The sequence below is a fragment of the Peromyscus maniculatus genome, chromosome 7, assembly GCF_049852395.1.
Source record: "Peromyscus maniculatus bairdii isolate BWxNUB_F1_BW_parent chromosome 7, HU_Pman_BW_mat_3.1, whole genome shotgun sequence".
In the NCBI taxonomy this organism is placed as follows: domain Eukaryota; kingdom Metazoa; phylum Chordata; class Mammalia; order Rodentia; family Cricetidae; genus Peromyscus; species Peromyscus maniculatus.
The window spans coordinates 38539947-38567186 of NC_134858.1; the positions used below are offsets into that span (position 1 = coordinate 38539947).

The following is a 27240-nucleotide window of genomic DNA, read 5'->3' on the forward strand; positions in this document are numbered from 1 at the left end:
AAAAAAAAAAGACAGATGTGGGTATGCACCCACATCTGGAAAGAAAAGGCACAAGGCTCTGCCAGGCATGGAATTAAGCTGGTATTTGTAGCTGTGTCGTGGCAATTGGCTTTACCTTCTCGTTTTGCATAATCTCCTCAATGGAGAGGAGAGTAATTTCCCTTCAGTTCCTAGACCGCTGCCTGCTCGGAGAGGACAGAGAGGAAGTCTCTGCATTTTGTGAAAGAGAAAATCACCAACATCCCTTTTGTTCCCTTAGGCGGGATTTGGATGGATTACTTATACTTAAAAGGGAAGGCGGCTTTTAACCTTAAAAAAAAAAAGTGAGAGAGAGAAAGAAAAGGAAAGGGGAGGTGGGGAGAAAGAAAGAAAACTCACCGCATTAACACGGTGCATCGGCATGTTACTAAATCTAAGGAATCTTGAAGGATAAATTCTCAGACTTTATCCAAAACATGAAACAAATTCTTCAAACATAAGCTGCCAAACTCATCAACTTGTTCAGATCCCTGTAATGTCGGTCTCCCCAAACGCCGCGCTTAGCTCTGTGATTGGCTGTTTAACACTTGCGGGCCGTGGAGGTGGTGGGCAGGGGGGTCCGTCCGGAGGGGACTGTTCAACAAGCCTGGTGTGTTGGCCCCTCAGAAGATCAGACTTCTGGAATCGATTTGGGTTCAGAATTGCATTACCGAAGGAATGCCGAGTATGCACGGGCCTTGATGGCTTGTGAACCACACTTCCTGAAGCTGGCCACAAGCCAGCACCGAGACCGTCAGCATCTTAAAAATGAATTCTTTATGAGACAAAGAACAAGCCACCCAATTTCTGAAATCACTGAAGTGGAAAGCTTGTCTGTAAGTAACCTAAAACTGGTCCACACTTAGACTCCTTTGTGTTTTGAGTATATGGGAGGGATCAAATGTCACTCCCAAAATGCCTTTTCCTTTCCACAGGCGGGCATTGTGAGGCCCTGGGTAGCCTGGGATTATTATCTGGCTGAAACTAAATTGCTCTGGTTAGGCATCTGCTATTCTGTAAAAAATATTGCCAAATAACTGCACCAAAATCAGGCAAATAGGACCAACTATGTTAAGGAAGGGTAATAGCTCTGTCTCTCCAAGAATTTAAAAGTCTGGATGAGATGAATGCCCAGGAAAGATTCCCATAACTCCACATAAAATAACTGTTGGAAGGGGTCTCCTGTAGGGCCTCTATAGGACTGGTAAGCTGTACAGCCCAGACTAGAAACAAAGAGAACATTCCAGCCGCAGACAGATGGGATGAGGCTCAGAGGCAGAAGCCAGCAAAGTTAGCAGTGAGTGTGTGTGGCATGACTACAGGAATGCCAGCCCGAGAAGGTGAGGGGATCATGGGGCCAGGGTAGGATAGAAGGAAAGCCATGTGGCAGAAGGCTGCACTCATCCTATGGTTAGAGTTTGATGCTCTGTGAGGCGAGGGGTCGTTTTCACGTGATGTTTCACAGGTTACTTTACTTCTTTTGTCTCTAGTTTGAGTTATTTCCTTCTAAATCAAAGTTACCCCACCTTAAAACACACATGTGCTGTTGGCTGGTAAACGCCACTTCTGACTCTCAGACCCTGTGACTTCACATAGGCTACCAGCCTCACATCTTCCCTTTTTTGCAAAGAGGGAAGGAAATCTTCTGGATTAAGTGATGCATAGAGACTTGTGGGTCGTATTCTGTCTAAATAACCCCAGCACTGATTGTCCAGGACTCCAGACGGGCCTAAGCAGCTTTGCTCCCCTCTATCATATTATAGGGCCTTACATCAGGGTTTCTCGGACATGTTCCGCTCAACAGCCTTTCACTGAGCAAAATATGCACATGACCCTGAGGATGTAAGTGTATAAAACAGGTCTACAGATCAAATGTTTACTGATAACAAACCATAAAGAAATTTGTTTCAAAACAGTTCTTTGTTATGCACATAATTGTTGCATGTTTTAAGATGGAAGGAAATGAGTGTACTAATGATATAAATGTGCCTCTTTATTTTTACATGAACAATTATATCATGCTTGTATATTTAGTGCTGCGGGATGTTCAGCATCTTCAATGTTTTTCAGAGTTGATTGATATTTCGACTTTATGATTATCAGTACTGAAAATCTGCTTCACATAAACATATAGTATAAAATGGAACTATTATAGGGCTCTTTCAGAAACTGCTGGAAAATATCCTAATCCCGTGTCAAAATTCATTTCATGACTTTTTAATGAGACTGAAGGAAACAACTCAAACTTTAAAAAAAAAATCTAACAGCACAATTCAAAGATATACAAATTTGGTACATACATGCTAAGAATGATGCTAGGAAAATATTAAAGTCTTTATTTGTAATAATTAATTGAGTATGTTTCCATAAGACCAAAAAATGTTGCTTGAGCAGCAAAAACTCTGCAATTTCTAACATACAATAGTCTCAAATATGATCTAGGTATTTCAGGCAGCCTTTGTTGGTGCTATGCGGTGTGACGTCACGTGCAAGCGTGACATTGTGTGCAAAGTGTTTAGAACCAAGTCTGCGGTGAAGTCACGTGATACGGTACAGGCAAATGCTGCAAGATAAACACCTCATATTCATGATGTGATTGGTTTTTAAGTTAATTTCTCATGCTCAGAAACCTTCCACCATCGCCAAATTTTTCACAGCCTCCACATTCAGCTACACCCTTGTTGTAAGACTCTAAGCCTTAGATGATGTGGTGGTTTGAAGGAGAATGACCCCCACAGGCTCATATATTTGAATACTTAGCTGTCAGGGAGTGGCACTATTTGAAAGGATTTGGAGGTGTGGCCTTGTTGGAGGAAGTGTGTCACTGGAGGTGGGCTTTGAGGTTTCAAAAGCCCAAGCCAGGCCTAGTGGCTCTCACTTCCGCCTGTCTGTGGATCCGGATGTACAACTCTCAGCTACTTCACCATGTCTGCTTGAGTCCTGCCTGGCTTCTGCCATGATGATCATGGACGAACCCTCTGAAACTGTAAGTGATAATGGAATGGACAAACCCTCTGAAACTGTAAGCCAGCCACAATTAAATGCTTTTTTTAAAAAAAAGAATACAAGTTAACATGATCATGGTGTCTCTTCACAGCAATGGAGCACTGACCAAGACAGAAGACCATGATGATGAGGTTTTGCCTTCAATGTAAATTTTCATATCTATTTCCTTCTGAATATCTTACAAAGAAGACAAAGAAAAATCTACCTGAACCGTGAGTGCATGCCTTATTTTCCTTACTAAGAGAATCACACCCTGGTTAGCCCATCTTTCATGATAGAAATACTAAAAAGTTACTTTCTTCAGGTGTAACAAGGGAGATTTAAGTGAGGCCCATGTTTCCAAGTGAAGCCCTAATGTTAAATCTAGTGAGATGAGTCAAAACATTTCCATCAGAACCTGCAGCCAGCCTGAGAGACTTACTTCCAAATTAAATACATCTCTTTATAAGTTCTGGATGTTTTCACTTGCTTTATAAAACAATATTGGCAAGTCCAGACAAAATTGCCCTTTCTAAACAGTATATAAGCAATAAAAATTAAGTTAGTTTGAGCATAAAATCCTAGAGGCTGCAGAGAGTCTAATTGTCTAATACAATCAACTAGTGAAGAAATGAATGAATGAATGAACAACTTTTTTAAGTGAAAGATTTATATGAAGAGAAATCAGACTATGAATGGCTGCTTCAAAGCTCTTCTTCAGGGATTGGTGATGAGCTGATCAATAAGAAAGAGCTGGAAATGGCAACACATGAAACTGGCAAACTCATGCAATGTATCTTAAGATGATATTACCAAGAATGTTGAAGAAAGAAATCAGCCTGTTGGGTCAGAAAATCAAAATTGTTATCACAGACTACCACAAACTGATTCAACTAATTTTCCGCTGAGCAATGCATTCCAGGGCTTTTGAAAGTCCCCCACACTTCACAGCAGGCTTCCCCAGTATGAAGGGCCCTTAAACATAATTTGATCCAGTCCATGTGTTTAGCAGAAAAAAAAAGCAAAGACCCAAAGCAGAGGTGTAGCATGCCCCAGGTCACAGAGTTATACAGCCACCCACTTAATGCTCCTTCCAAGGCACCATGGTACCATACTAAGAATTTGTGGGAGGGATGAAGAGCCAGGCCAGTGAAAATCAGGATGCTGAACACAGAAGAGCTGCTTTAAAAAAAGGTGGACCGGCTCTAAGTACTCAGGGTGGATCAAGAAAACACCAGAGAATGTGACATTCTGTTGTAAAGGAGCCACAAGACCCCAGCAGAGCAAGGAGAATTCAAGACTTTGCTGATGAAAGTATGTAGAAAGAACATGGTTATAAACCCAATTGGGACACTTCTCTTCTAAAAGGTTCTGTCCCAAATATAGCAATGTCACAGGAATGCAGGCTTCTTTCACTGTTGGCTGGGATAAAGAGAAAGTAGCTTGTGCGATGCCTCATAGCAAGCATTTCTGAGCGAGATCCCGTCATCCCCAGTGATGCCAGAACCCCCAAACCACCAAGGACCACAAGGAAATGACTGGCTGCTCTGATCCGTGAAGAACCAAGGCCTGAGATGTTCCAGGAGTTGTTTTCAAAGAAAGTGTTTTGCCACCCTGCCAAGGAGAGAAAACCCACGAAGAAGGGAGAAATGGAATTGTGTTAAGATTTATCACCATGTGTCACTGTGGCTGAAAGCAGGACAGCAAAAAAAGGCATGAGCAAGTGAGTTAAAAAACTTTCCATAGCATGAAAAATGTAGGCCTGAAGTGGAATGCAAGGGAAACTTCCAAGATGGCAGGCCAGGATTGAGTGATGGACTGTCACAATAGCTCCAGAGACATAGAGGAGCAAGACATACTGCACTCCTAGGACTGGCTTAAGAATAAGGCCTGGACAAGAAGGAAGACTTGCAGTCAAATGCTTAAATGCCTTAAAGTTCTGATGGTGCCTGTAGACACAGCACTAGAACTTGGCCCACATGAGAACAATGAGGCTTCTGCCCATTGAACTAAATCATGTGGAGAGACCCTCTTACCTCCTACACAGTGATGAGACTGGCAAAGATCAAAATGAACCAGTCACTCTGGACCAGTCCTTCCTACTCCTCTGCTGTTCTGCCTGTGATGGCTTCATATTGTTTCAGCCCCTTTTGAGTGTTCCTTAGGAACAAGTTGATGATGATTGGACAACCAGTAAAAAGAAAATTAAACAATACAAAAAAAAGAAAGAAGAAAGAAAGAAAGAGAGAGAGAGAGAGAAAGAAAGAGAGAGAGAGAGAGAAGAAAAGTGATGACTTGAGGTATTTAATTACGAGATGATAAACCCGTGGGACCTTAGAACAAATGCACAGAGCACCAACCTGTCCTGAATCGCCAGTTGCATGCACACAAAATAACATATTGAAAGAGAAAATGTGTGTCAGACTGGGCTTGGCATTTTGTGTGCACGATCTTACTAAAAAGTCTTCAGTTTCCCCCTTTTACAGAAAGGGAAACTTTGAGTTTAAAAGATTTAACGTCTTAGCCGGGCGGTGGTGGCGCACGCCTTTAATCCCAGCACTCGGGAGGCAGAGCCAGGCGGATCTCTGTGAGTTCGAGGCCAGCCTGGGCTACCAAGTGAGTTCCAGGAAAAGGCGCAAAGCTACACAGAGAAACCCTGTCTCGAAAAACCAAAAAAAAAAAAAAAAAAAAAAAAGATTTAACGTCTTACTTGAGGTTGTTTAGAGAGTCGCACAAACCCAGCTTCTCAGTGTCGGCATTTAACCACTCCACTGTTTGCCACGTCTCCTTCAGCCTTTTAAGAAAATAAGTGCTACATTAAAAAAAATTAATCTCCAGCACTCGGGAGGCAGAGTCAGGCGGATCTCTGTGAGTTCGAGGCCAGCCTGGGCTACCAAGTTAGCTCCAGGAAAGGCGCAAAGCTACGCAGAGAAACCCTGTCTCGAAAAACAAAAAAAAACAACAAAAAAAAAAAATTAATCTATTCGGTGTTCTGAACTGCCTCTGTGAAGTGGAAAGTCAGCAAGTACCACGGACGCAGTCATGGCCTGGAAAACCAGGCTCTGATCGGAACTGGGCCGCTCAGTACTGAGTGTGGCATTTAAACTCTTACCCTGCTTGTCTGCCTTCACTTACTTTTCCTCTGAGATGCATCCCATCCCTACAGACTGCTTCACACTAGTCAGTGGCATGAATTAAGAGTACAGGTTTTCCTGACCATCACACACCACCAGAAGGGCAATTCCTTAGTCTTCACATGGAAGGACCAGTAAGATGGGGTTTCTGTATCTAAATCTCAGGATCCAGCACTTGATACCACTGTCTCTGCAATCTCACTTGCCATTGCAGAGGACCTCAATGTCTGCTCTCCTAACTCATTACCCAGAATCCCTCACTAACCAGAGTACAATTAAAGAAGGCAATTGCACGGCAAAGCTCATTGGTTCTGTCAGGCCACATCTGAACATTCTCTTTCAGGCACAAGACCTTACTGAGTGTTTTGGAGTACAACTGTGATCTCCCTAGTAATTTATACAGTTCTATTAATGACAGCTGAGATTTGGAGATTATTAAGAAAGTGTGTTGATTTGTACAGTTGGCCACGAGAGAGATGGAGAGACGATGTCTTCCTGATGAGTGGCATTGATGCTCTCTGTTAATAAAAGTGCTCTTTTCTATTTTACATGCCTTCAGTAATCATAAACTTCTAACTCTTGGGGATGGGACAGGAGCCTACAAAAAGATGTCAGCCTGACAGCATTATTTTCATTCTTTATGGTACTACCAGGTACTTTCTTGGCAGGTAAAAAAGTAATAGATTTTAGCCGGGCAGTGGTGGCACATGCCTTTAATCCCAGCACTTGAGAGGTGGAGGCAGGTAGATCTTGTACATTGGTCTCTGTGGCCCAGCCTGGTCTACAGAATGAGTTCCAGGACAGTCAGGGCTAGGGATACAAAGAAAAACCCTGCCTGGAAAAAAAAACTTTAAAAAATAAAAAATACAAGAATAGTTTTCAAATTCCCCCATTAGAAAACACGTTGTGTGTTAGTTTTCATTAACCACCAACTTGACAGAATCTAGAATTATCTAGGAGAAGGGGAATTACCTTGATTGCCTTGAAAGAGGTGGGGATATTCACCCACTGAGGGTAGCATCATCCCCTGGGCTGGAATCCTGAACTGTATAGAAAGGAGAAAGTGAATTGAGCCCTACACTCATGACTGTCTGTCTGCTTTACTACCATTGTGGGTGTGACATGACGAGCTGTTTCAAGCTCCTTCTACCTTAACTTTCCTGCCATGATGGACTGTACCTTCAAGTCCTCCATGATGGACTATACCTTCAAGTCCTCCATGGTGGACTGGACCTTCAAGTCCTCCATGATGGACTATACCTTCAAGTCCTCCATGGTGGACTATACCTTCAAGTCCTCCATGATGGACTGGACCTTGAATTGTGAGACAAAATAAACTCTTCTGTAACTAGAGTTTTCCTGCCTTGCCCACAGTCAGGACAAATCTTTGTCACCCACCAGTCCCATAGCCGCTCAGACCCAACCAAGTAAACACAGATATTTATATTGCTTACAAACTGTATGGTTGTGGCAGGCTTCTTGCTAACTGTTCTTATAGCTTAAATTAATCCATTTCTATAAATCTATACCTTGTCAGTGACTCCTTCCACCTTTCTGTTCTTTCTTTTCTCCTCTCTGTTAGTCCCGCCTATACTTCCTGCCTAGCCACTGGCCAATCAGTGTTTTATTTATTGACCAATCAGAGTAATTTGACATACAGACCATCCCACAGCACTCTTCTGTAAGACATCTTCATCAGGGTATTTTATGACAGCAATAGGAAAAGAAACTATCTGGCTTTTGAATGGACATCACAATTGACAGGTTAGGTGACCTGAACTTGCTGTTGACTTACAACTGATAAACAAACTATCCTGTTTGATGTGAATAGTTAACACTCTATTAATGCAGAAACTAAAGGCTTTCTGAACCAGGTTAAATGATTACACAGAAAGTCAAAGATACCAAAAAATTGCCCCACATCTTGAAGATACCATATTGACATCCCCAAGAGGTGCTGGGTAGAAAAATGAAAATTAGAGGTGTTTGCAATACCACCTGAAATTAGATCTGGCCCTTAATATTCAAAAGAGGGGTTTATTCACTTTCATAAATGGCTTTTGTCAATACTTGTTTTATCTTCTTTATCATGTTTGCTACTTTGTGATGCAAAGATGAAAGTGTTATTTTCTCAAGGTCATGTGTGTGGGAGATGGTTCAGTAACCATACAATTCTAACTCAGAGCTAAGTGAGTTCTTCACTACAACCAGCACCTCCCAACCCCCAACAGAGCTGGACAGGCTCCAGCCAGAAATCAGCTCGCACCAAATGCTCACACAGTTGGATCCTTAACTAGAAACCATAAGAAGTGACAGGAAATTCTGCCATCCATGTCTGTAACAGATCCTCCAGCCATCAGAGGAAGGCAGGTGCTCCATTGGTCATGCTGTCTCCATGACTGCTGTCAATCTGCCTGCACACAGACACTCCTCAGCCTTCCCACAGAACCTTGTCATTCTCAACAGGCTCTGGGGCCCAGGTCACTTCTTGAATCTTTGTACTCACAGTCCAGCAGGTTGTGAAAGGAACGTGTTGCTGTGTCTCTTCTTCCTCCACCCTCTTGTATCAGCCCATCTGTTGGCTCCTTCTTCAGCACCCTTCAGTGGGGAACACAAGACAGTTGAGCAAAGAGAAGGGAAGCAAGCCGCACGCCACTCATCCACAATAGATTAGTCATCGGTAGCATAGTGCTCTCTGCATCCTTGTCTAATTCTCCCCTGCTCTCATGTTTCTAGGCATGCTAGCACATGGGTTTGATCTCTTGCCCTGAGGTAGAGAGGCCCAGAGAGTCTGACTTTGCCTCTCTTTATAAAGACACTTCAGCCTGCATTTGAAAGGATAAAGAATGTCCTTAATACAGTAGGACGTGATCAGGGAGAACGAGTTTTCTATTTTCATTTTATCGAGAAATATCAGAGCTAAATCTTTAGAGATGACCTTACCCAGTCCTCTGGCCTTGCAAATCTTGGGCCTGAGACAGAGAGCTGATGCAACTTGCTAGAAGCCAGTCTCACAAATTTTGGCAAGGTCAGGGAATAAAAAGGTGAATGGTCCCAATGACCTATCCAATGACTGTTCCCGAAGTGCTATGTTATAGATTTGTGAACAGTGACTTTGTCTCCCTAGAATACCTGGAATTCTGAGATGATGACTCTGGTCACTGTGCAGTGCTCTGATATAGTAAGGAAGCACCCGTGTGCAAGTGAGTCTTTAAAAACACAGGGGAAATTGGCTTGTGCACAGAAACTTATACTTGTTTATTCTTAGATGGTATTCACTTGAAGTATGCATAGGTCAGATTCTCCAGATTCTTGGATAATCTGAAACCCTGAAATTATGTGTAACTAAAAAACTGTTTAACTCACTTATGCCAATGGGGGGCAAAATCAATTCAATCACTGTTAACCAAAATCAAGTCTGGTTTTGTTTGCTAGCTAAGACTTGAGACTAAACACAAATAAAAGAACCAAGCAACCAGCCAATACATCAGAGAATTATTAGGGAATTGCTTAGTACCCCTAGGGGTTATGTCTCAAAGGACCATCTAAACTCAAATGTGTGTCCCACTCAGTCTTGTCAATGTGGGAAAAGAAGGGCTTCTAGAGAGAGCTATTCATGGCCTCATCTTAGGAAACATCCTTGCTCAGTACCTGAGAATTACTTTGTCTGGTCTGAGGATGTCAGGACAGTGGGGAAGCTGATCTCATTCTGTAACAAACACACCTTGAGTCTAAAAGCTCCCTTCTCCCTGAGACTGATATAGCAGGACCAGACAGACATGCAGAGGAAGCAAAGTATGCTGTTTCCTTCTAGGAACCAGCAGAAAGATACAGCCCAATCCTGTAAGATGCCATACAGGAACTAAAGAAGCTGTTCTCGGGAGAGGTCTTTATTGACCAGGTGTGTTTGAGACTGCTTATGAACTTGTAGTTGTTCACGAGGAGCAAAAACAAGAATTGTGGCTGTCTAAAGATGGGACTGCGTGCTGCTGGTCATGGGAGAAAAATCCCTTCTTTTCCCCTTTCCCTTTCCTGCTGTCTCAATGTCTGACACAATCTAGAAGTTACCTGAAAGCCAAGCCTATAACCATCCTCACTCTAACTGGTGAAGTATAACACCAGTGGAGAGAAAAGATCCATTTGCATAATGACACAGTTTTTCATAGGAAAGCACTTAGGCAACTAGGAGAACTAGCTAGACATTCTAGAATCAAGCCATGACATCTTTGAGAGCCATGATCTGGGTTGTAAACTGAAAAGTGAGTTGGACACAGCACAGGGTACAGTGATAGGGAAAATGCCAACCAGTTCAACTTAATGTCTCCCAAATATGTAGTTCACTAATGACTGAGCTTCATATAAAACACACACACACACACACACACACACACACACACACACACACACACACAAAGAGGGGGGATGGGATGGAGAAAGAGAGAGAATTTTAAACTTCCCATGGTTTCTCTCTAACTTATCTAATTTATAAGCTAAAATTGCCCAAAGGAAAAACTAGGTCTATAAAACCCCTGCCTTGATCTGATCATAACCTTAGCCCTGACTAATCTCACGAAGCATCTCCTGCTTCCAATCATGTGGGTTTGTACCTTTGACTCATCTTTCCACTTACAACCCTATTCAGTCATTAGACCCAACACTTTGTACAAACGTCCCTGGATATGACCTTTTGATTCCCTCTTCAAATATGATTCATAGAGTGCCTGCAGTATCAGAGCCTTCAATCATCCTGGGTCAACATCTCACTGATTGGTCTTGACACCTGGGCTCTTAGGAATCAGCACCTCCCTGGCTGACAGGGGTCCTATTAATTTTGATCTAGACCTTGTCTGAGGAGTTCTACAGTGTCAGAACATAAAGAGGGCTGTTTTTACCAGGGAAAGGGTTGTTGCTTTTGTTCTTAGATCTTAAGTTACTGAGTTTGATGTTCTGTCTAACCCGGGCCCAAATATTCCTGGACCTAAGGAGTCATGGGCCAGAAGTTAATCAAAGGGTGCTAACCTCATTAGCATCAAGCCTGATGCAAGATGGATAGCTAAGAACATGTTGTCATAGAAACTCACCATTTTATAGTTCGTAAATAGTCACTAAAGGTGAAGTTGTGTCAATGAAGACTTTCAAAAAGAAATATTAATTTTAATTTTAACTGAAAGCAAATAGAGAGAAATTTTTTAGCCATCCTATAATAATAAGTTCATTTTTTTTCTTTTAGTTTGAATCGTCTGACCTGATTGTTACCTAGTCTTTCCTTCCTAAATAATAGAGTTCTAAACTTCATGCACAATCTCCAGTTTTTGTTCCTCAAAGTGAATCCAAACCTTAATGCCATTTATTAAGAAAGCAAAGTTCTGCCTTCCAGAGTTTTACATTTTTCAATAAAAATTTTCAGAGTCTATTATAAAATCAAGAGCAGCATTTAAAGACAAACCTTGAAAATAATGCTATCTTTATTGGGTCCTTCCAAAAAGACTTCAACTTCGTTTCCAATTAAATTGAAAAATATCTTTTTGTATTCATGTTCCACTGCTTTATGTAAAGTCAAATTAAACTTTACAGTTTGGGATCCAGGTACAGTGGGAACCAAGTGGTTCAGGAATCATCTTCAGTGATTTTTGATAAGCAAACCATTTCTTCTTTTCTGAGCACACTTGTACAAGTTGACTGGAAAATGTTCTAGTAGTTTGAGTCCTAGCTAGGCTGAGGACATTAGTCAGCATGTGTCACAGGGAAATTAAGAATTCCCATTAATCCATCACATCAGCTGAGTATACCTATGTCCCAAGTCTGCTCTACACAGTGATGGTCCTGCTAGAGTTTGAATAGGAAATGTCCCCCATAGACTCATGGGTCTGAACACTTGGTCTGTGACTCTTGGCTCTATTTGGGAAGGTTGTGGAACCTGTAGGAGGTGGACTCTTGCTGAAGGAAATGGGTCTCGAAGGGCAGGACTTGGGGAGTAATAGCCCCGCTCCACTTCCTGTTCAGTGTCTCCAAATGCACATGTGGCACAGCCAGCAGCTTCACTTCCGGCCACAGTGCTTTCCCATGCAGCATCTTTCCTACCATGATGGATTGTAGCCCCGCAAACTGAAAGCCAGAGGAAAACTTTGTTCCCTTAAGCTGCTTCTCATCAGATAGTCTGTCACAGCAAAGTAAGTCACAGTAAGAAAAGTAAGGAATATAACAGAAGTAGCCAGTGACAATACTTTAGCGTGTTTTGAAGTTTGCAGCGTGCTCTCACATGTTGCCAGGCACATACATACACCATTCTCTGTTAACGCTTTCTTCAAAATGTTTTTGTTCATTTTCTTTTCTGTTGTTGTTACTTTTTTTTTTTTTGAGGTGTCACCAACATGGAATGTGTGCAAAGTTTATAACTGGATGACATTTGATATATGTATATAACCTTGAAATCATTAACATAATCAAAATAATGAACATGTTGATCACCACCAAAGTGATCGTCTAAGCTTCCTATTGCTTTCTCGGGCCTCTTACATCCTAGCAGGAAACTGCTGATGTACTAGTCATGGTATCAGCACTGTATAGACTGCTATACAGACTTACATAGCTTCCTCTGGGATTTTTTTTATTCATTCACTTTGTTTTCCAATCTGTATACACTGTACATATATATCACCAAGGAGCTTCTTTTCATAGGCCCTTCCTTTCCCTTTTTTGAGCAATTGTTTCTCTTTTTTGAACATTATAAGTGAAGGTTTCTGCGAATTTTTCTACAAGTGTTTGTATAGAGAAATGCATCATTTCTAAAGCGTGTATGTCCTAGTTAGCTTTAACTGTCAATTTGACATAGCCTAGTCATCCAAGAAGGAAGTCTCAGTTGAGGGATTGCTCAGCCAGATTGGCCTGTAGACATGCCTGGGGGGGGGGGGAATCGTCTTGATTGTTAATTAATGTATGAGGATCCAGCCCTCGAGAAATCACACCATGCCCTGGGCAGGTGGTCTTGGGCTATACGAGAAAATTATCTAAGCATGAGCCTCCCAAGGATCCAGGTAGCAGCATCCATCCATGATTTCTGCTATAAGTTCCTGTTTGAGTTCCTGCCCCAACCACTCTCAAAGATGGACTGTAAGCTGCAAACTGAAAGAAACCCTGTCTGCCCCTAAGTTTCACTGAGTGTGGTATTTGTCACCACATCGGAAAGGAAACTAGAACCCAGAACTAAAGTATAACTGAGTCAGAAACAGTTGTCTTTCTTTATAGTTATTTCTCATTTTGAGTCTCTTTATTCCTTTAACTTTTCTCCAAATGATTTCCTTGAAATCTTCAATGTAATCTTTCTACTAAATTATAAGAAAATAAGAGTAACTGAAATCAGAAGCTTAGCTAGTAACTAATTGTTGGTGATGACACTTATGGATATTGTATGGGATCATGTATTCCCAGACCCAGGGAAAGCTTCATGAAAGATGAATTTTCTATACTAAGCTTTGAAACGAAGTTCACTCTAGTCAGACTTTGAAACTGGATGTGTTTCAGATGACTAAGGGGAGCATGGGAAGGGAAGGCCTTTCCCCCAAAGTGAACGGCATGAGAAGTCTAGGAAGGTATGGAGTGTTTTTAAATAGAGTGTGCTACAAGAGCAGAGAGGAGAGCAAGCAGGGAGTGATGCATTAGGGTCACAAAACAGAGTGAAACTCCAGCACTGGGAGAACGAGGGAGAGCCTGAAGGCCTGGCCCTGCGAGACAGATGAATAGTACTCTCCAGAAACCACCAACGTGGATTTTATTGGGTTTAGATTTTCTGAAGCAAACTGAGAGAGATTTATCTTTTCTGGGTCTGGTGGTTTTAAGTTTTTGAAACCACAGCCTCAAAGACAGGAAAAGAAAACCATCCGTTGGATGAGGCCACCCATGCAAAAGCTCGAAGCCTCCAGCCAGGCTATTTACCCTTGGTCATGTCTTTGGGCACCAGGCAACTGTTTAGGATAAGAATTTGGGATTGTGCAGCAAGTGTAATCGAATACAGACAAGACAGAGAGGGGAAGTTTGCTTTTACAATTGCCAAGCATGCTTGTCGAAAGGGTACCATGACCAAGAGGTATTATTTTGGATTGCTTTTGGCACAGTCTGTCAGTGGACTATTGATATGAAAAGTCTTTCTCTTCATAGAATATTTTAGAATTTAGCTTAATATAAAATATGAAGTCCACAGTTAATACACAGGGTGGCATTTGGTGCCAAAGATTAAATATTTACTGGTAAAATATACAGTGACGAAAAGAATTTTCAAACAGGCAATAAATCATAGGATCTGAACTCTGTATTAATATTGTTTTTACTGGGGGGAAAAACTTAGCCCAAAGGAAAAAATTTAACCCATTGCTGTAGTTCCCTCGGGCAGAATTTATGAAAAATAATAATCAAATATCCATTGCTAAAGCAGGCAAATAGGAGAGAAATTTTATCTACCTTTGAATAAATTCATGACTTCAGTGAAATGAAGAATGTTAGTCCTCTGTCCTTCATGCATCCATGGCTGCTTCTTTCCCATACCTTTCCCACCCAGCCTTTCTGTTCCTCCCACCTCTAGTAGGCCGATGGTTAAGAGCACTTGCCCTGTAGCCATTGAACGTGTTCAAATTTTGACTGTGGCAGTTACCAATTATATTTCCACTTAACTTTGCTGTTCTGCATGTTATTTAACTACAGACTAATGTATTAATAGAACTTCACCATTGGTTTCTATAGGTATTTGATGGGTTAATATACATACAGAATGCCCAGGAACCATGGTAAAAACAGCTAATCCTCTATGGTATCAACCTTCATCCTCCTCTTCAATTTTTCAAACATAACCTGTTTTTAAAGCCTAGATTTAAATATCTTTGATAAATTTTCTTTGCTCAATGAGATCATCCCCTAAGCATGCATAGCCTTTTAAGTATTCATCTTTTCTGCCCTCTGATTGTGTATTGTGAACAATTCCAGATAGGTTCCTGACTTTCCTAATGGATAGGTCAGTCTTCTAAAAAGGAAGAGAAACCAATTTTTAAATATCTCTTCAAGATAAGTATGCCATTAGAAACAGATGACATCCACAGTACTCTTAATCTCTCTCTCTCTCTCTCTCTCTCTCTCTCTCTCTCTCTCTCTCTCTCTCTCTCCCTCTCCCTCTCCCTCTCCCTCTCCCTCTCCCTCTCCCTCTCCCCCTCTCTCTCTCTCTCTCTTTCGTGTGTGTGTGTGTGTGTGTGCGCGCGCGCGCGCGCGCACGCGCGCACGTGTGTGTGTGTGTGTGTGTGTGTGTGTGTGTGTGTGTGTGTGTGTGTACAAATGGAGGTAAGAGGACAGCTTGCAGGCATCAATTCTTCTCTTCCACCATGTGAGTTTAGGGAACTAAACTCAGGCCATCAGGCTTAGCAGCAAGTGTCCTTACCCACTGACCCATCTCACCATCTCATCAGCTCCCACATTTTTTAAAGGCATACACCATATGTATTCTGCTTAAAATTAAACAAATCTTTCCAGATTCCAGTATGAATGAAAGGGGTAAATTATGCTACCTATGCATTAGCAAACATTTTTTGCATGTATCTGCTCTTGATAAGCCATTATTATGAATGGGTGGGTGGATGCATCAAGGGATGGGTAGATGGATGGATAGGTAGATGAGTGGGTAGGTGGTTTGGTGAGTGGGTGGACAGATGGACGGGTGGGTGGGTAGACAGGTGGTGGATGGATGGATTAGAGACTGTATGGATGTAAAGATAGATAGGGCAGGCAGATGGGAAGGTAGTGGAAGGGTGGATCAACATAAGTCAGGAGGCAAAAATTCTTTCAGAACAAAAGAAAGGAGCTAACTTCTGGAAATAATTTACTACACAAACTAGAAATAAATTTCAGAGAATATCTGCTTCACATTATCTGTAAGGCACAGGAAAAAATACGTAAGAAGAATAGTTGGGATGAAAACCTGACAGGCAAGATGTCAGTTAGGGATACTGAAATACTGAGTCAGAACAATTATTGTGGTCAGAAAGTAGAGAATAATGAGAGGGAAGGAGGGAACTGAAGAAGGGAGGGAGGGAGGGAGGGAGGGAGAGAGGGAGGGAGGAAGAGAGAGGGGGGGGTGGGAGAGAGAGAGAAGTGGGGGAGAATATGACTCTCCTCTATGTTGTTCCATTTCTTTTAAATTTAGTGTTCATGGAGAGCAGTAAATGATTTTCTTCAGTCCGAGATGTATGTTCTTAATTAGACTCATTTATGCTGCAATATTAAGAACATGCAACTGGTGGAGGCCACAAAAAGAAAGGGGGACCAGTTGAAGGTCAGTGCCCTGCCTGAGTTAATAGAGAGCCTAAGGATGGCGGAGTTTTTCTCTTCTCCTCTATTTTAGTTGTCATTGTGAAGATAAGAAACCTGTTCAACAAAGAGTCAGGGGCATGGGTTGTAGGGATTGTTTAAAATGTACAACTTTGCTCAGGAGCCTCCAAAGAAGTAATTTCCAGTGTCACAAGCTCCTTATGAAAATGGAAATGTTCTGCCCCTTAAATTTCCATTTGAAATTCTGTGTTCTGCAAAGGGGTTTCCATAATGAGGAAGAGCGGGCTGCTTGGCTCTCTAGTGAAACTCAGTAAGTACAACATCATAAAAGCCAGAGTTTTAGCTCCATCCTTTCCTGTTAATTACTTCAGCGAGTCTGTCCAAAGGGTGAAAGAGAGGGAGAGAGAGGGGGGAGAGGAAGGGGTGACAAGGGAATGGGAGGGAAGGAGAGAGAGAGAGAGAGAGAGAGAGAGAGAGAGAGAGAGAGAGAGAGAGAGAGATCCTTGTCTTCTAAGACAAAAGTGGGAACCACTGACCATTTACCAGGTCTTTCTAAGGTGTGACCGAGCCCTTCAGATATACATCCTTTCTTCTAAAAATGTTACCCTGGAGTGATAAATGCTTAAAACCAAGTTTCACAATTAATTGTGGAAGTTGAAATAAGGATGTAAACTATGCAAATATACTAGTCTGCTTCCCCATTCAGAATTATGTCCCATGGTCCCATCCAGTGCTTCCTGCAAATTAACCTTTCCTAAATGTTCAGCCTTCAGACTTGATTTCGGTGTTTCCTGGTTTCTCTTATGTAGCCTGCGTAGAAACCATCCTATTTTGTTTTTACTTTATCGGTGCACATCACATCTAGTTTTTCTCCAGAGAGCACAACTCCACAGTCCCATAATGACACCTGAAGTCTTCAGAGCCCAGGGCTGAAAGTGATGACTAAGATAAGGAAGGCTTAATACCGTGTTGAAAATGGTCACACAAAGCGGTGGAATTCTGTCATGAATCTGACAGGATGCAGCTCTCAAGCTGCCTTTGTGACCTGAGTCTCCAAATCTTCCATGAGGTTCCACATTAAACACACAACAGATGCACACAAAGCCTCAGCAATTGGCCAAGTATATTATTGTAACCAGCAAACCAAATCTGAAAGCCTTAGGCAAGAGTTTTCACAAAGCACATTGGGGGAAATGCCAGCTTAGATGATGATAGAGGTTCTGATTCGGGGCTCTGCCCACATCTTAAGTAAATAAATCCTGAACCCTCGTTACCACCCAGAATGGTTTTTCTTGAATGGAATTATTACTCAGTGAAAAGATAAACATGAAAATTTGAAACAGAAGTTTTCTATGCATTGATATCAAATTGCAAGAAATTAACTCAGAAAAAGGGCAAAGAGGGAAAGGCGGGCCCCATGTAGTCCTTACTTCTGAGGACTTTCACCCAAAGCTGCTTCCCAACACTTCCCTTATGCATTCCTAAGCCTGGGACGATCCGCTTGCTACCATGGTGCCTCCTGATAAATTTCTCGTTAGCATTCAAATGTCCACATTTCTAGGTCTAACATCTACCAGTGTATCTGACTCTACTAAAACTCATCTCAGTAGTAGTAAGGCCACTTGCCCTGGAGTTGGGACCCTGGGCTTCCCCTCCAGGCTTCTCCTTACTTGATGTGGTGGTGTGAATAGGAATGCCCCCCTAGACTTGTGTGTTTGACTGCTTGGCCCATAGGGAGTGGCACTATTGGGAGCTGTGGCCTTGTTGGAGTAGGTGTGGCTTTGTTGAAGTAGCTGTGGGGGTGGGCTTTGAGGTCTCAGATACTCAAGCCAGATCTGGCGTGGCACTCTCTTCCTGCTGCTTGCCAATCTGGATGTAGAACTCCCAGCTGCTTCTCTGGCACCATGTCTACCTTGCATGCCACCATGCTTCCTGTCACGATGACAATGTACTAAACCTCTAAACTGTAAGCCAGCCCCAATTAAATGTTTTCCTTTATAAGAGTTGATGTGTTCATGGTGTCTCTTCACAGCAATAGAAACTATAACCGAGACACCTGGGTAGAAAATTTAACCCCTGGGCTTCCTCTGTAAAGTGACCATAATGACACCTCATGATATAACAAAGACTAAAGAGACAGTTGAGTACAGGACTCCAGGCCTAGTTACTATTTTTTCTTCAGACTTGCAATCAGGTGTATTTTATTCGCCTTTGTATTCTTGGCATCTAACATGGTACCTAATGCCGTGTAAGCACTTTGAAAAAGGTTTTGTTCACATAGCAAATGAATGAACATGGGCAATACTTCAGCCAGTTCTTTAAGAAGGACTTTCCCAATGTGGTATCAAGGATTTCTTAACCTAACTAACTCAGGGAGGAGAAGGCAAACCCAGGCCTACTTCCTTCAGAAAAATATCTTATTCCATCTTCATGTACCTTTGGGAGGCTGCCAATCACAGAACACCATTAGTCTGAAGACAAGGAGGAACACGTGGCCAGATGGAGCCAATTAGATTGTTTCTGGTAATGTTGCATCTTGAATAATTAATAAAGGAAGAGAGTAGAGCTGGAGCTGTGAGTTGGTGGCTGCATTGCTGGAAAAACTGGCCAACTCTGGTATTAGCAGCTGTCCTAAGCCTGCCCCTCCTGAGGTCTGCTTGTTGACTGCCTCCTGAGTCTGAGCATGGCACTTGATCCTTCTAGCAAGTGTCTATGTAAGCTCAAGATCAGTTCCTGTTGCCCAGAAGCAAATAGCAAACCAACAAATTCACACCTCGGACTTGTACATAAGGAAACCTTAGCTCCATGCAGAGTTAAGATGACCCACAAAAACCTAAAGCATACAGATTATCAATAGACTGCTGAGGAATGCACACAGATTTTCTTTAAAGGAGATGAAAAAGTTGTTTTAAAAGGTTATTTTATAAATTTATAAAAAATTTATTTAAAAAAGGGGAGTTTGTGTATGGGATAAGAAAGTATACAGTGTTTGAAGAAGTTGATAAAAAGTCAACACACATAATCATCAAAGGCACTGAGAATATTTTCATGTGGGGGCATGAGTTGAGCAGTAGGTGTGCTAATCACATATGTAAGTACATGTATGTGCATATTGCCAGGTGGGATATTCCATAATGAAGTTATCTGAGGAAAGGAGTTTTAGGGCAAAGTCTTACTCTAGAGCCCAGGCTGGCCTAGAACTCCCTACATGGATGTCTTAGTTATTTTTCTATTGCTGTGATAAAACACCATGACCAAGGAAACTTATAAAAGAAAGTGTTTAATTTGGGACTCAGGTTTCAGAAGGTTAGATCATATGACCACTAGGGTGGGAAGCATGGATGCAGGCAAGCCTAAGCTAAAACCATAACTGAGAGCTTACACATGATCCACAGCAGGAGGAGACAGAGAGAATTAACTGGGAATGGTGTGGGCTTTGGACACCTGAAAGCTGACCCAGGGACACCCCTGTTCCAACAAGATCACACCTCCTAATTCTTCCCAAGCAGTTCCAACTGGAGACCAAGTGTTTAGATATATTAGCCCATGGGAGGGCATTCTTCTTCAAACCACTTGAATGGTTCAGGCTTGGACCTGAGACCTGTGTCACCACACCAATCTATGGTTTATTTGTTTGCTTGTTTTCATTGAAATGAAACAAATCGAAGGCCAAAGGAAGTGAAGTGATTTGTAAAGACAGCCTGCTTGGCGGATAATAACTAGAATGCAATCCCAGACTTTTTTCCTGCTGGCATGATGATTTGTTGGAGCTGTGAGCCACAGCTTACACTATGAGTCTGGCAAATGGACCTTTTAAATTGAACTCAGAACAAAAGTTGATGATAACTAACAGCCCATCCATAGCACTGTAGTGGCTGAAAAGAGAGTTTTTATTTGGGGGGGGGTGAAATTTAAAAATCACCTGGTTCAGTAGCAGGCAAAGTGTTCATCGCTCCAAAAAAGTTGGTTGTTGGGCACCTTCATGTCCATCATGCCTGCAGCTGTCCTAACGAGTCCTGTGGACTCAGCCCTGCTCATTCCTGCAGTCAAGGGCATTTAGTCTGTCTGTATCCCAGCAGCTTCTACCCTTCACCCACACCCAAGTGCCTAAACATGAACATGAATTGAAATAGTAAGATCAGCTATTCCCTTCCTGTGGTCCAGTCTCTCCCTTTCATTGTCTAGTGAGGCAAAAAACCCAAGCTCAGAACAACCACTATAGTCTCACTTCTCCTAAACCCTTGACTCACTCTTCCCAAACCCCTTCCTGACTTTGAACCATCCAAGCGAACTCCTGGGATTCTCTCAGATTTCCAGTTCAGAAGCTAGAATTCTCATCTGGCAGAAAAGCCACAGTCCAGGACCTTTGGACATACATTGATCGACCCATCATGTGCATAGATGAGCTCATCATGCACAATGCATTAATTTTGCCTCATTCTTCTTTGATTGTGACACCGAACCTGGACAGTCAGCCACCACTTGAAGGTACCGTTCTCTCTCCACCGAGTTTCTCAGTTTCCAGACATCCAGCAAGTGTTGGGTCCCTGTTAAACACTGACCACTATCTCAGAACGCTATCAATGCTCTTATTAAGTCCAGATTTACATTGTTTGACTGTCTTTCTAATTTCCTAATCTCTGTCACTCAAGTGTTGTTATTAAGACAACATTCGCAAATGTATCCATTGCTCCTAGTGAACCAAGGCTTGCTCACAATACCACAGACCTCTCTTCAGATTGATTGAGAATTGTGTATTTAACAATCTGTTTCCAAATGTCCTGAGTGGGCCCCTTAACATGTGTTGATGATTATGTTGCCAACACAAGAACCTGTGGAGGACACATTCAAACTATACCATCTCCCAGTCCATGGCTCTCCCTCCCAAGCATCAGAGTAATAATTAAACACTCCTGCTGAAAAGCAAAAGCTTATTTTAAAATCCAATAAAGACAGAGATCCATGGGAGGTCGTGGTAGCTGTCAATAGGTTGTCTTCCCACAGCACTTAGGCACTTCTCAACATGTCCATCTTTCTTTTTCCAAAGCATCTGAAAGACGGTGTCCACAGTACAGCTTAGGAGACCCAAATGCACCCTGTAGAGCTAGTTTGCTTGTCTAGGGGTGTGTTGTTATTTTATTACTTAGCATATGTCTATTGTATACAGACATTTTCACTCACGTGTATCACAGACTTGGACCACATTCATCCCCATACCTATGTTTTTCCCCATTCTCCTTCCAAGAGTTCCCTTCCTTTCCCTAAATAGTCCCCACTTCACTTTCATGGTGTGTGTGTGTGTGTGTGTGTGTGTGTGTGTGTGTGTGTGTGTGTTCTAGGACACACATATGAGAGAAAACATGATTTTTGTCTTTCTTAACTTGGCTTGCTTAACTCAGTATAATGATTTCCAACTCTATTTTCCTAAAAACAGGATAATGCTTGTTCCTCTTTATGGCTGAATAAAATGCCACTGCCTATGTGTACTACACCTCCTTTATATGTTCATCGAGTGACAGACACCAAGTCTGATTCCACCACCTAGCTGTTATGAATGCTATCATAATAAACACGTGTACTGGTTATCTCTGCATTATGTAGACTTAGACTCTTATGGCCGTATTCCCAGAAATGTGTTTGTTTCTTGAGACAGGGTATCCTGTAGAGCCCAAGTTGGCCTTGAACATGAGATCCATCTGCCTTAGCCTCTTCAATGTTGGCATTACTGGTACATGCCACCATGCCTGACAAATCACAGAACCATTTTGTATAGAAATGACAGCACCCTTCTCCTGAACTCCCACCTAAACAAATAACTTAATTGGCACAACATTACCAGCATTGCCCCCATGACAATACATTCCATGTGGTTAAATATGGCCTCATCTATGAGAAAACTTGTAATAGGATCCAATCAGCAGTTTAGAAGATCAGAACAAATAACACCACCAGGATGTGGTCACCAAAAACAGGAAAGGGAGGCTGACAAGATGACCAGCAGATTGAGCTGGCCACCTAGCTTGAAGACCTGAGTTCAATCCCTGGATCCCATTGTAGAGCGAGCTGGTTCCTACAAGTTTTCCCCTGACCTCCTTACACACACACACACACACACACACACACACACACACACACACACACACTCAAAAAACAAACAAATACACATAATAGAAAATTTTACATTTCTATTTGCGTGGGGCTTGGCTGTAGAAGCAGATCGCTACTGGCTGGCCTTTGAACATTATATCTACCTTTGGTTCCGGACTGGTTTTTGTTTGTTTGTTTGTTTGTTTGTTTGTTGTTTGTTTGTTTTTCTTCCTGATTCAAACCATGTGGACAGCATTGCTTTTTTCTACTGCCACAGAATGAGCAAGTCCCTACCACGATGGACTACACCCTCTGGAACTTCAAGTCTTTAAGTCGCATTTTGTCACAGCAACAAGGTAAGTGGCTGATACACGTTGTAAAATTCATATTTATGCGGCAAGGTTACAAACTGCACATATCACACAAATGGGAAACATTAGCAACCCCTGCTTCCTAGGCAGCAGGTCTTTTCCCTTGCCACAGAAGATAGGCAAGACACTCAGAGCTGGCCATGCGGTCGGCTATGAAGATGTGTTCTTAGTCTTGCTTTCTCTTATGGTCGGAACCCTTCTGTGTGTCTCCCATCTTACAAGCCTTCTGTTTTACTCCCTGCTGCTTCTTCAAGCCCCTGACTTCCACATGCATTTCTGGTCTGTGGCCTGAGTCCCCTGACGCTGTAACTGACATCGTTTGTGGACTCCAGCACGGCCACATTTACACGATGAGCAGGAGAGGCATCTCAGCTTCTCAGGGCACATCCCAAATGAAGAGAGGAGGAGACTGCACACCCTAGGCACAGACAGGGTAGACTGGAAAGTAAGGAGCTCTCCTGTAGCACGAATCTTAAAAAGTCTTATTAATAAAAACAAACCTGGAGCCAGGTATTGGGGTGAACGCTGGAAGATCAGAGAAGCAGAACAAGCCACAGCCACCTCACCTCACCAGTTCCTCAGCTGATCCTGTTTCCTCAGACTGGAAGCTTCTGAGTCCTCATCCAAATGAATCTCAGCTGAACTGTGTTGCTCAAAAGGCTGAAAGTTTAACCAGCCAAATACTTCTAGTTTATGGTCCTCATGCCTTATATATCTTTCTGCTTTCTGCCATCACTCCCTGGGATTTCTGCCTCTGGAATGCTAGGATTAAAGATGTGTGCTACCACTGCCTATCCTCTATTTTTAATATTATGGCTGTTCTCTTCTCTGACCCCAGATAAGTTATTAGTGTGCACAATATTTTGGGGGAACACAATACCACCACACTCTCTCAGTGACAATAGGAATCCAAAGCAAAGGCTGAAAGCGTCACACTGAGAAGCGTTATTTGTGTTATACTATCTTCTAGAGTTATGATGAGGGGATTCCTGAGAGGGACAATCATGTTTTCAAAAGGACCCTGGTTTTCTCTAGTGAACATGTAAATGCAATTAAGAGATGCTTGACTATCCATCATGACAGGGCTAACTTTAGCTCTGTCAAATGCTCTCTTGCAAACTGCTTTGGCCTTAATGCATTTAAATCTTTTCCTGCTGGAGTTCCTAAGTGGCAACTGCTAGGTTGTGAGAGAGTCTACTCTCTGAATCAAAGGAAGTTAAGGGGATGTGTGTATGTGTGTGTGTGTGTGGGGGAGTCTGTGTGTCTGTGTGAATGTCTGCTGTGTTTATGTTTGTGTATCTGTCTCTTTCTGTGTGTGTATCTGTATGTGTGTGTGTATCTGTGTGAGTGTCTGTGTCTGTGTGTGACTTATAAAAAGGGGTTAGTTATCCTGTTCTGACCCTTAAGTGTTCTGGTGCCTCTCAGTTGAGTTCCATCCAGTGTCTGAGAAGAAGGAAGCCCTGGCCAAGCAAGCACAGGAGCCGAGCCTCTGTGCTGACACATCTCCCCACAGACAGCCTCGGGGCCTGCAAACTGAAGTTCACTTCTCCCAGGATCCTGTTTCAGTACCAGCCCCCCCCCAGCTGTCTGCAGCTGTGTGCCTTCCAGCTCCTCACAGCTGGCTTTTCAACTAGAAATGGCCTCTCTCTAAGACACTTTACCAGAAGGGATTGTCTCAGTTGCACAGTGTGTTGAAACACTATTCTAAAAGCAGGGATTAAACTAAACGAATTGTAAGATTAAATATAAAAGGGTTCCTGGCCCACTCCGTTCCACATGGTTGGTGCTCCCACCATGCCTGGGAGATTTTCTTCTACTTTCCTTCCCTGCTTCCACCTTCATGTAGTACTGTTGGGCAAGTTTGAAGACTGTGAAGGCATTTTCCCTGGGGAGTTCCAGTCATTTTCATCTGGTACACTCATCGATGTTTGCATGGTGTGGCCATCTGTGGGTTCAGAAATTTACAGAGAAAATTACCCAGGGCTGCACATGCACCTGTAGTCATATACCTGCATTCATAAGGCATGCCTCAGGGTATTTCCCAATAACAGCCACGTGTGTCCTAAGTGCATAGTTCTAGACCATGTAAGAGAAGAAAGGAATTTGAAGGGCTTTTCCTCGTGGAAAGGGCTTGGAAGATGACTTTCAGGTTTTTATTAGGTAAACTGATAGAGTTCAAGATACTAACCGAGTTAGAAGTCGCGCAAGCCGCACTCCACGCTGGAGCTTTTCCTTTACGGCAGAGGCTCTCATCAGCATGTACCTATGCCCCGCTCTCCTTTCTGCCTTTCTGTTTCTCCTTCTTTTCTCTCTTTGCTATCCCCCTTCTGAACCCCCAGTCTTACTTCCTAGTCTCCCCTTGTTTTGTTTTGTTGAGACAGGGTTTCGTGTAAAGCAGGCTAGTCATGAACTTACTATGTGATCCAGGGTGAGAGTGAGCTCCCTAACTCTCAACCTTCCAGCTCCCACCGGGACAGCTAGGACTACAGGGTTATGGCAACGCTCTTGTTTCTTATTTCTCTCTCTCTCTCTCTCTCTCTCTCTCTCTCTCTCTCTCTCTCTCTCTCTCTCTCTCTCTCTGTGTGTGTGTGTGTGTGTGTGTGTGCGCGTGCGCACCAATGCACCTGGCTTTTTCACATGGGTGTGGAGGATCTGAACTCAGGTCCTCATGCTTAACTGGCAGTTACTTTATTAGTTAAGCAATCTTTCCAGTCGTGACTGACTAGAAGCTCATGATGCAACCCTCCTTTCGATGGATGATATAAGGATCAGGCCACTTCTCTAATTCTTTATAGAAAAAAAATCTTTGAAACTGTTTCCCCTCAGATTTACTTCTTCAAAAGGGAGACCCGGGTGCAAGGGAAGAGAAAGATAAAGAGCCTTCTCTGGCAAGGTCATGGGGCCCTTCACGATGACCTCACCAAAGCCCTTTTAGAATCTGGAATTATTCCAAAATAACTCCAGCCAACGGAGGTCGAGTCCTGGGTTTTTCCTTAGGACTCAGGCTGTTCTTCCCCACTTCCCACTATACCCTCCTGTAGAGACACAGAGAATATATCAAATTAAAAGGAGGAAGTGTATGGTGTAGGAAAGGAGAGGAACTCCAAGGGAACACAATAAAGCCATCTGAGTTGGCGGCCAGGTCCAGATCCCAGAACTATGGTGGTCATGTTTCCTTGCTTTGCTATCCTGTGTCTCCCTAGGCTTCTCCCCAGCCCTTCCCTGCACAGCTCTGTGTTCTGTTTCCCCTGGAAGGGCCCCAGCCTTAGCAGATTCCACCGACATTCCTTCCCTGCCCTGCTCCGGGAAGGGTCAGGTGGGACCCAGGGAATGGGAGGGAGGACTGTCTGACACACTGATCTGCACCACAGCTATCGTGCAAATGATTGATTAGCATTCACCTGGAGCTGCAGACTGAAATGCCTGAACTCAATCCTGCTTCCCCCAGCAGACACCTAGCCAGCTGTCCTTGGCTTCTCCGTCCTTCTAACCTCTTGGCAATACTCTTTTTCATTCTCTTCTTAGACTGTGAACCTTCAACTTCCCTTTCTCTGGTTTGTGTCCCATGTCACTCAAATACCTCATTGCCTGGCTTCAGTTCCTTTCTTCCCTGCTTCCCTTCCTCCCCCCTACCCCAATCATTTCTGCTTGTTTGCCGGCCTGCCTGCCTTCCTGTCTTCTTTCTTCCTGTCTTTTCTTACAGTGTTGGGTAGTGAACCCAGGACCTCACACATGCTAGGCAAGTGCTCTACCACTGAGCTACAAGCCGAGCCCCTGTCTTCTCTCTTTTACTTTCTCAAGAGGTTGTGGGAAAGCCAAGGAGGAGCCCCTGGAGCTTGTTCAGGACATGCCATCACCAAAACAGAGCTAACAAAGGGTGATGAGATGGGGAGAGATGCCATGGGTAATGGTTCAGCCAGTTTCACGCAGAGAACAGAATTCTCTCCTTAGCTCTTCTTGACTCTATTTGTTGAAGTATCTCCAGAAAGTTAAAATAGAATCTCTGTCCCAAGTGTTGTCCCAGCCTTTGGCATCAAACTCAGTCTTCAAGTATTACCTTTTAGTATCAGAAAGGGCTTATTGTCCAGTCATTCCCTAGTGCCTTTATGAATGTCCTTCTGGGGACCTTCTTCTGGCTGTGTGTGCCACAGTCATGTTGTTTGGTTGACTGCTGGTTAGCACTAGTGTTTTGGTTTTGGGATTTTTTTTTTTTTTTTTGAGACAGGGTTTCTCTGTGTACTCTTGGTGCCTGTCCTGGATCTCGCTCTGTAGCCCAGGCTGGCCTCGAACTCACAGAGATCTGCCTGCCTCTGCCTGCCTCTGCCTCCTGAGTGCTTGGA

The 27240-nt window shown here is 43.0% G+C and overlaps 1 long non-coding RNA gene across 1 annotated transcript in view; it reads left to right on the top strand.

Moving 5' to 3' along the window:
* The first annotated feature begins 615 nt into the window (after positions 1-615).
* Positions 616-27240, top strand: part of LOC121830802 (uncharacterized) — a 32118-nt gene continuing 5493 nt past the window's right edge. Inside the window, exons 1-3 of the long non-coding RNA XR_013052554.1 lie at positions 616-854; positions 3116-3236; positions 22807-22885. This is a non-coding gene — a long non-coding RNA (uncharacterized LOC121830802). The remainder of the gene's footprint in view (positions 855-3115; positions 3237-22806; positions 22886-27240) is intronic.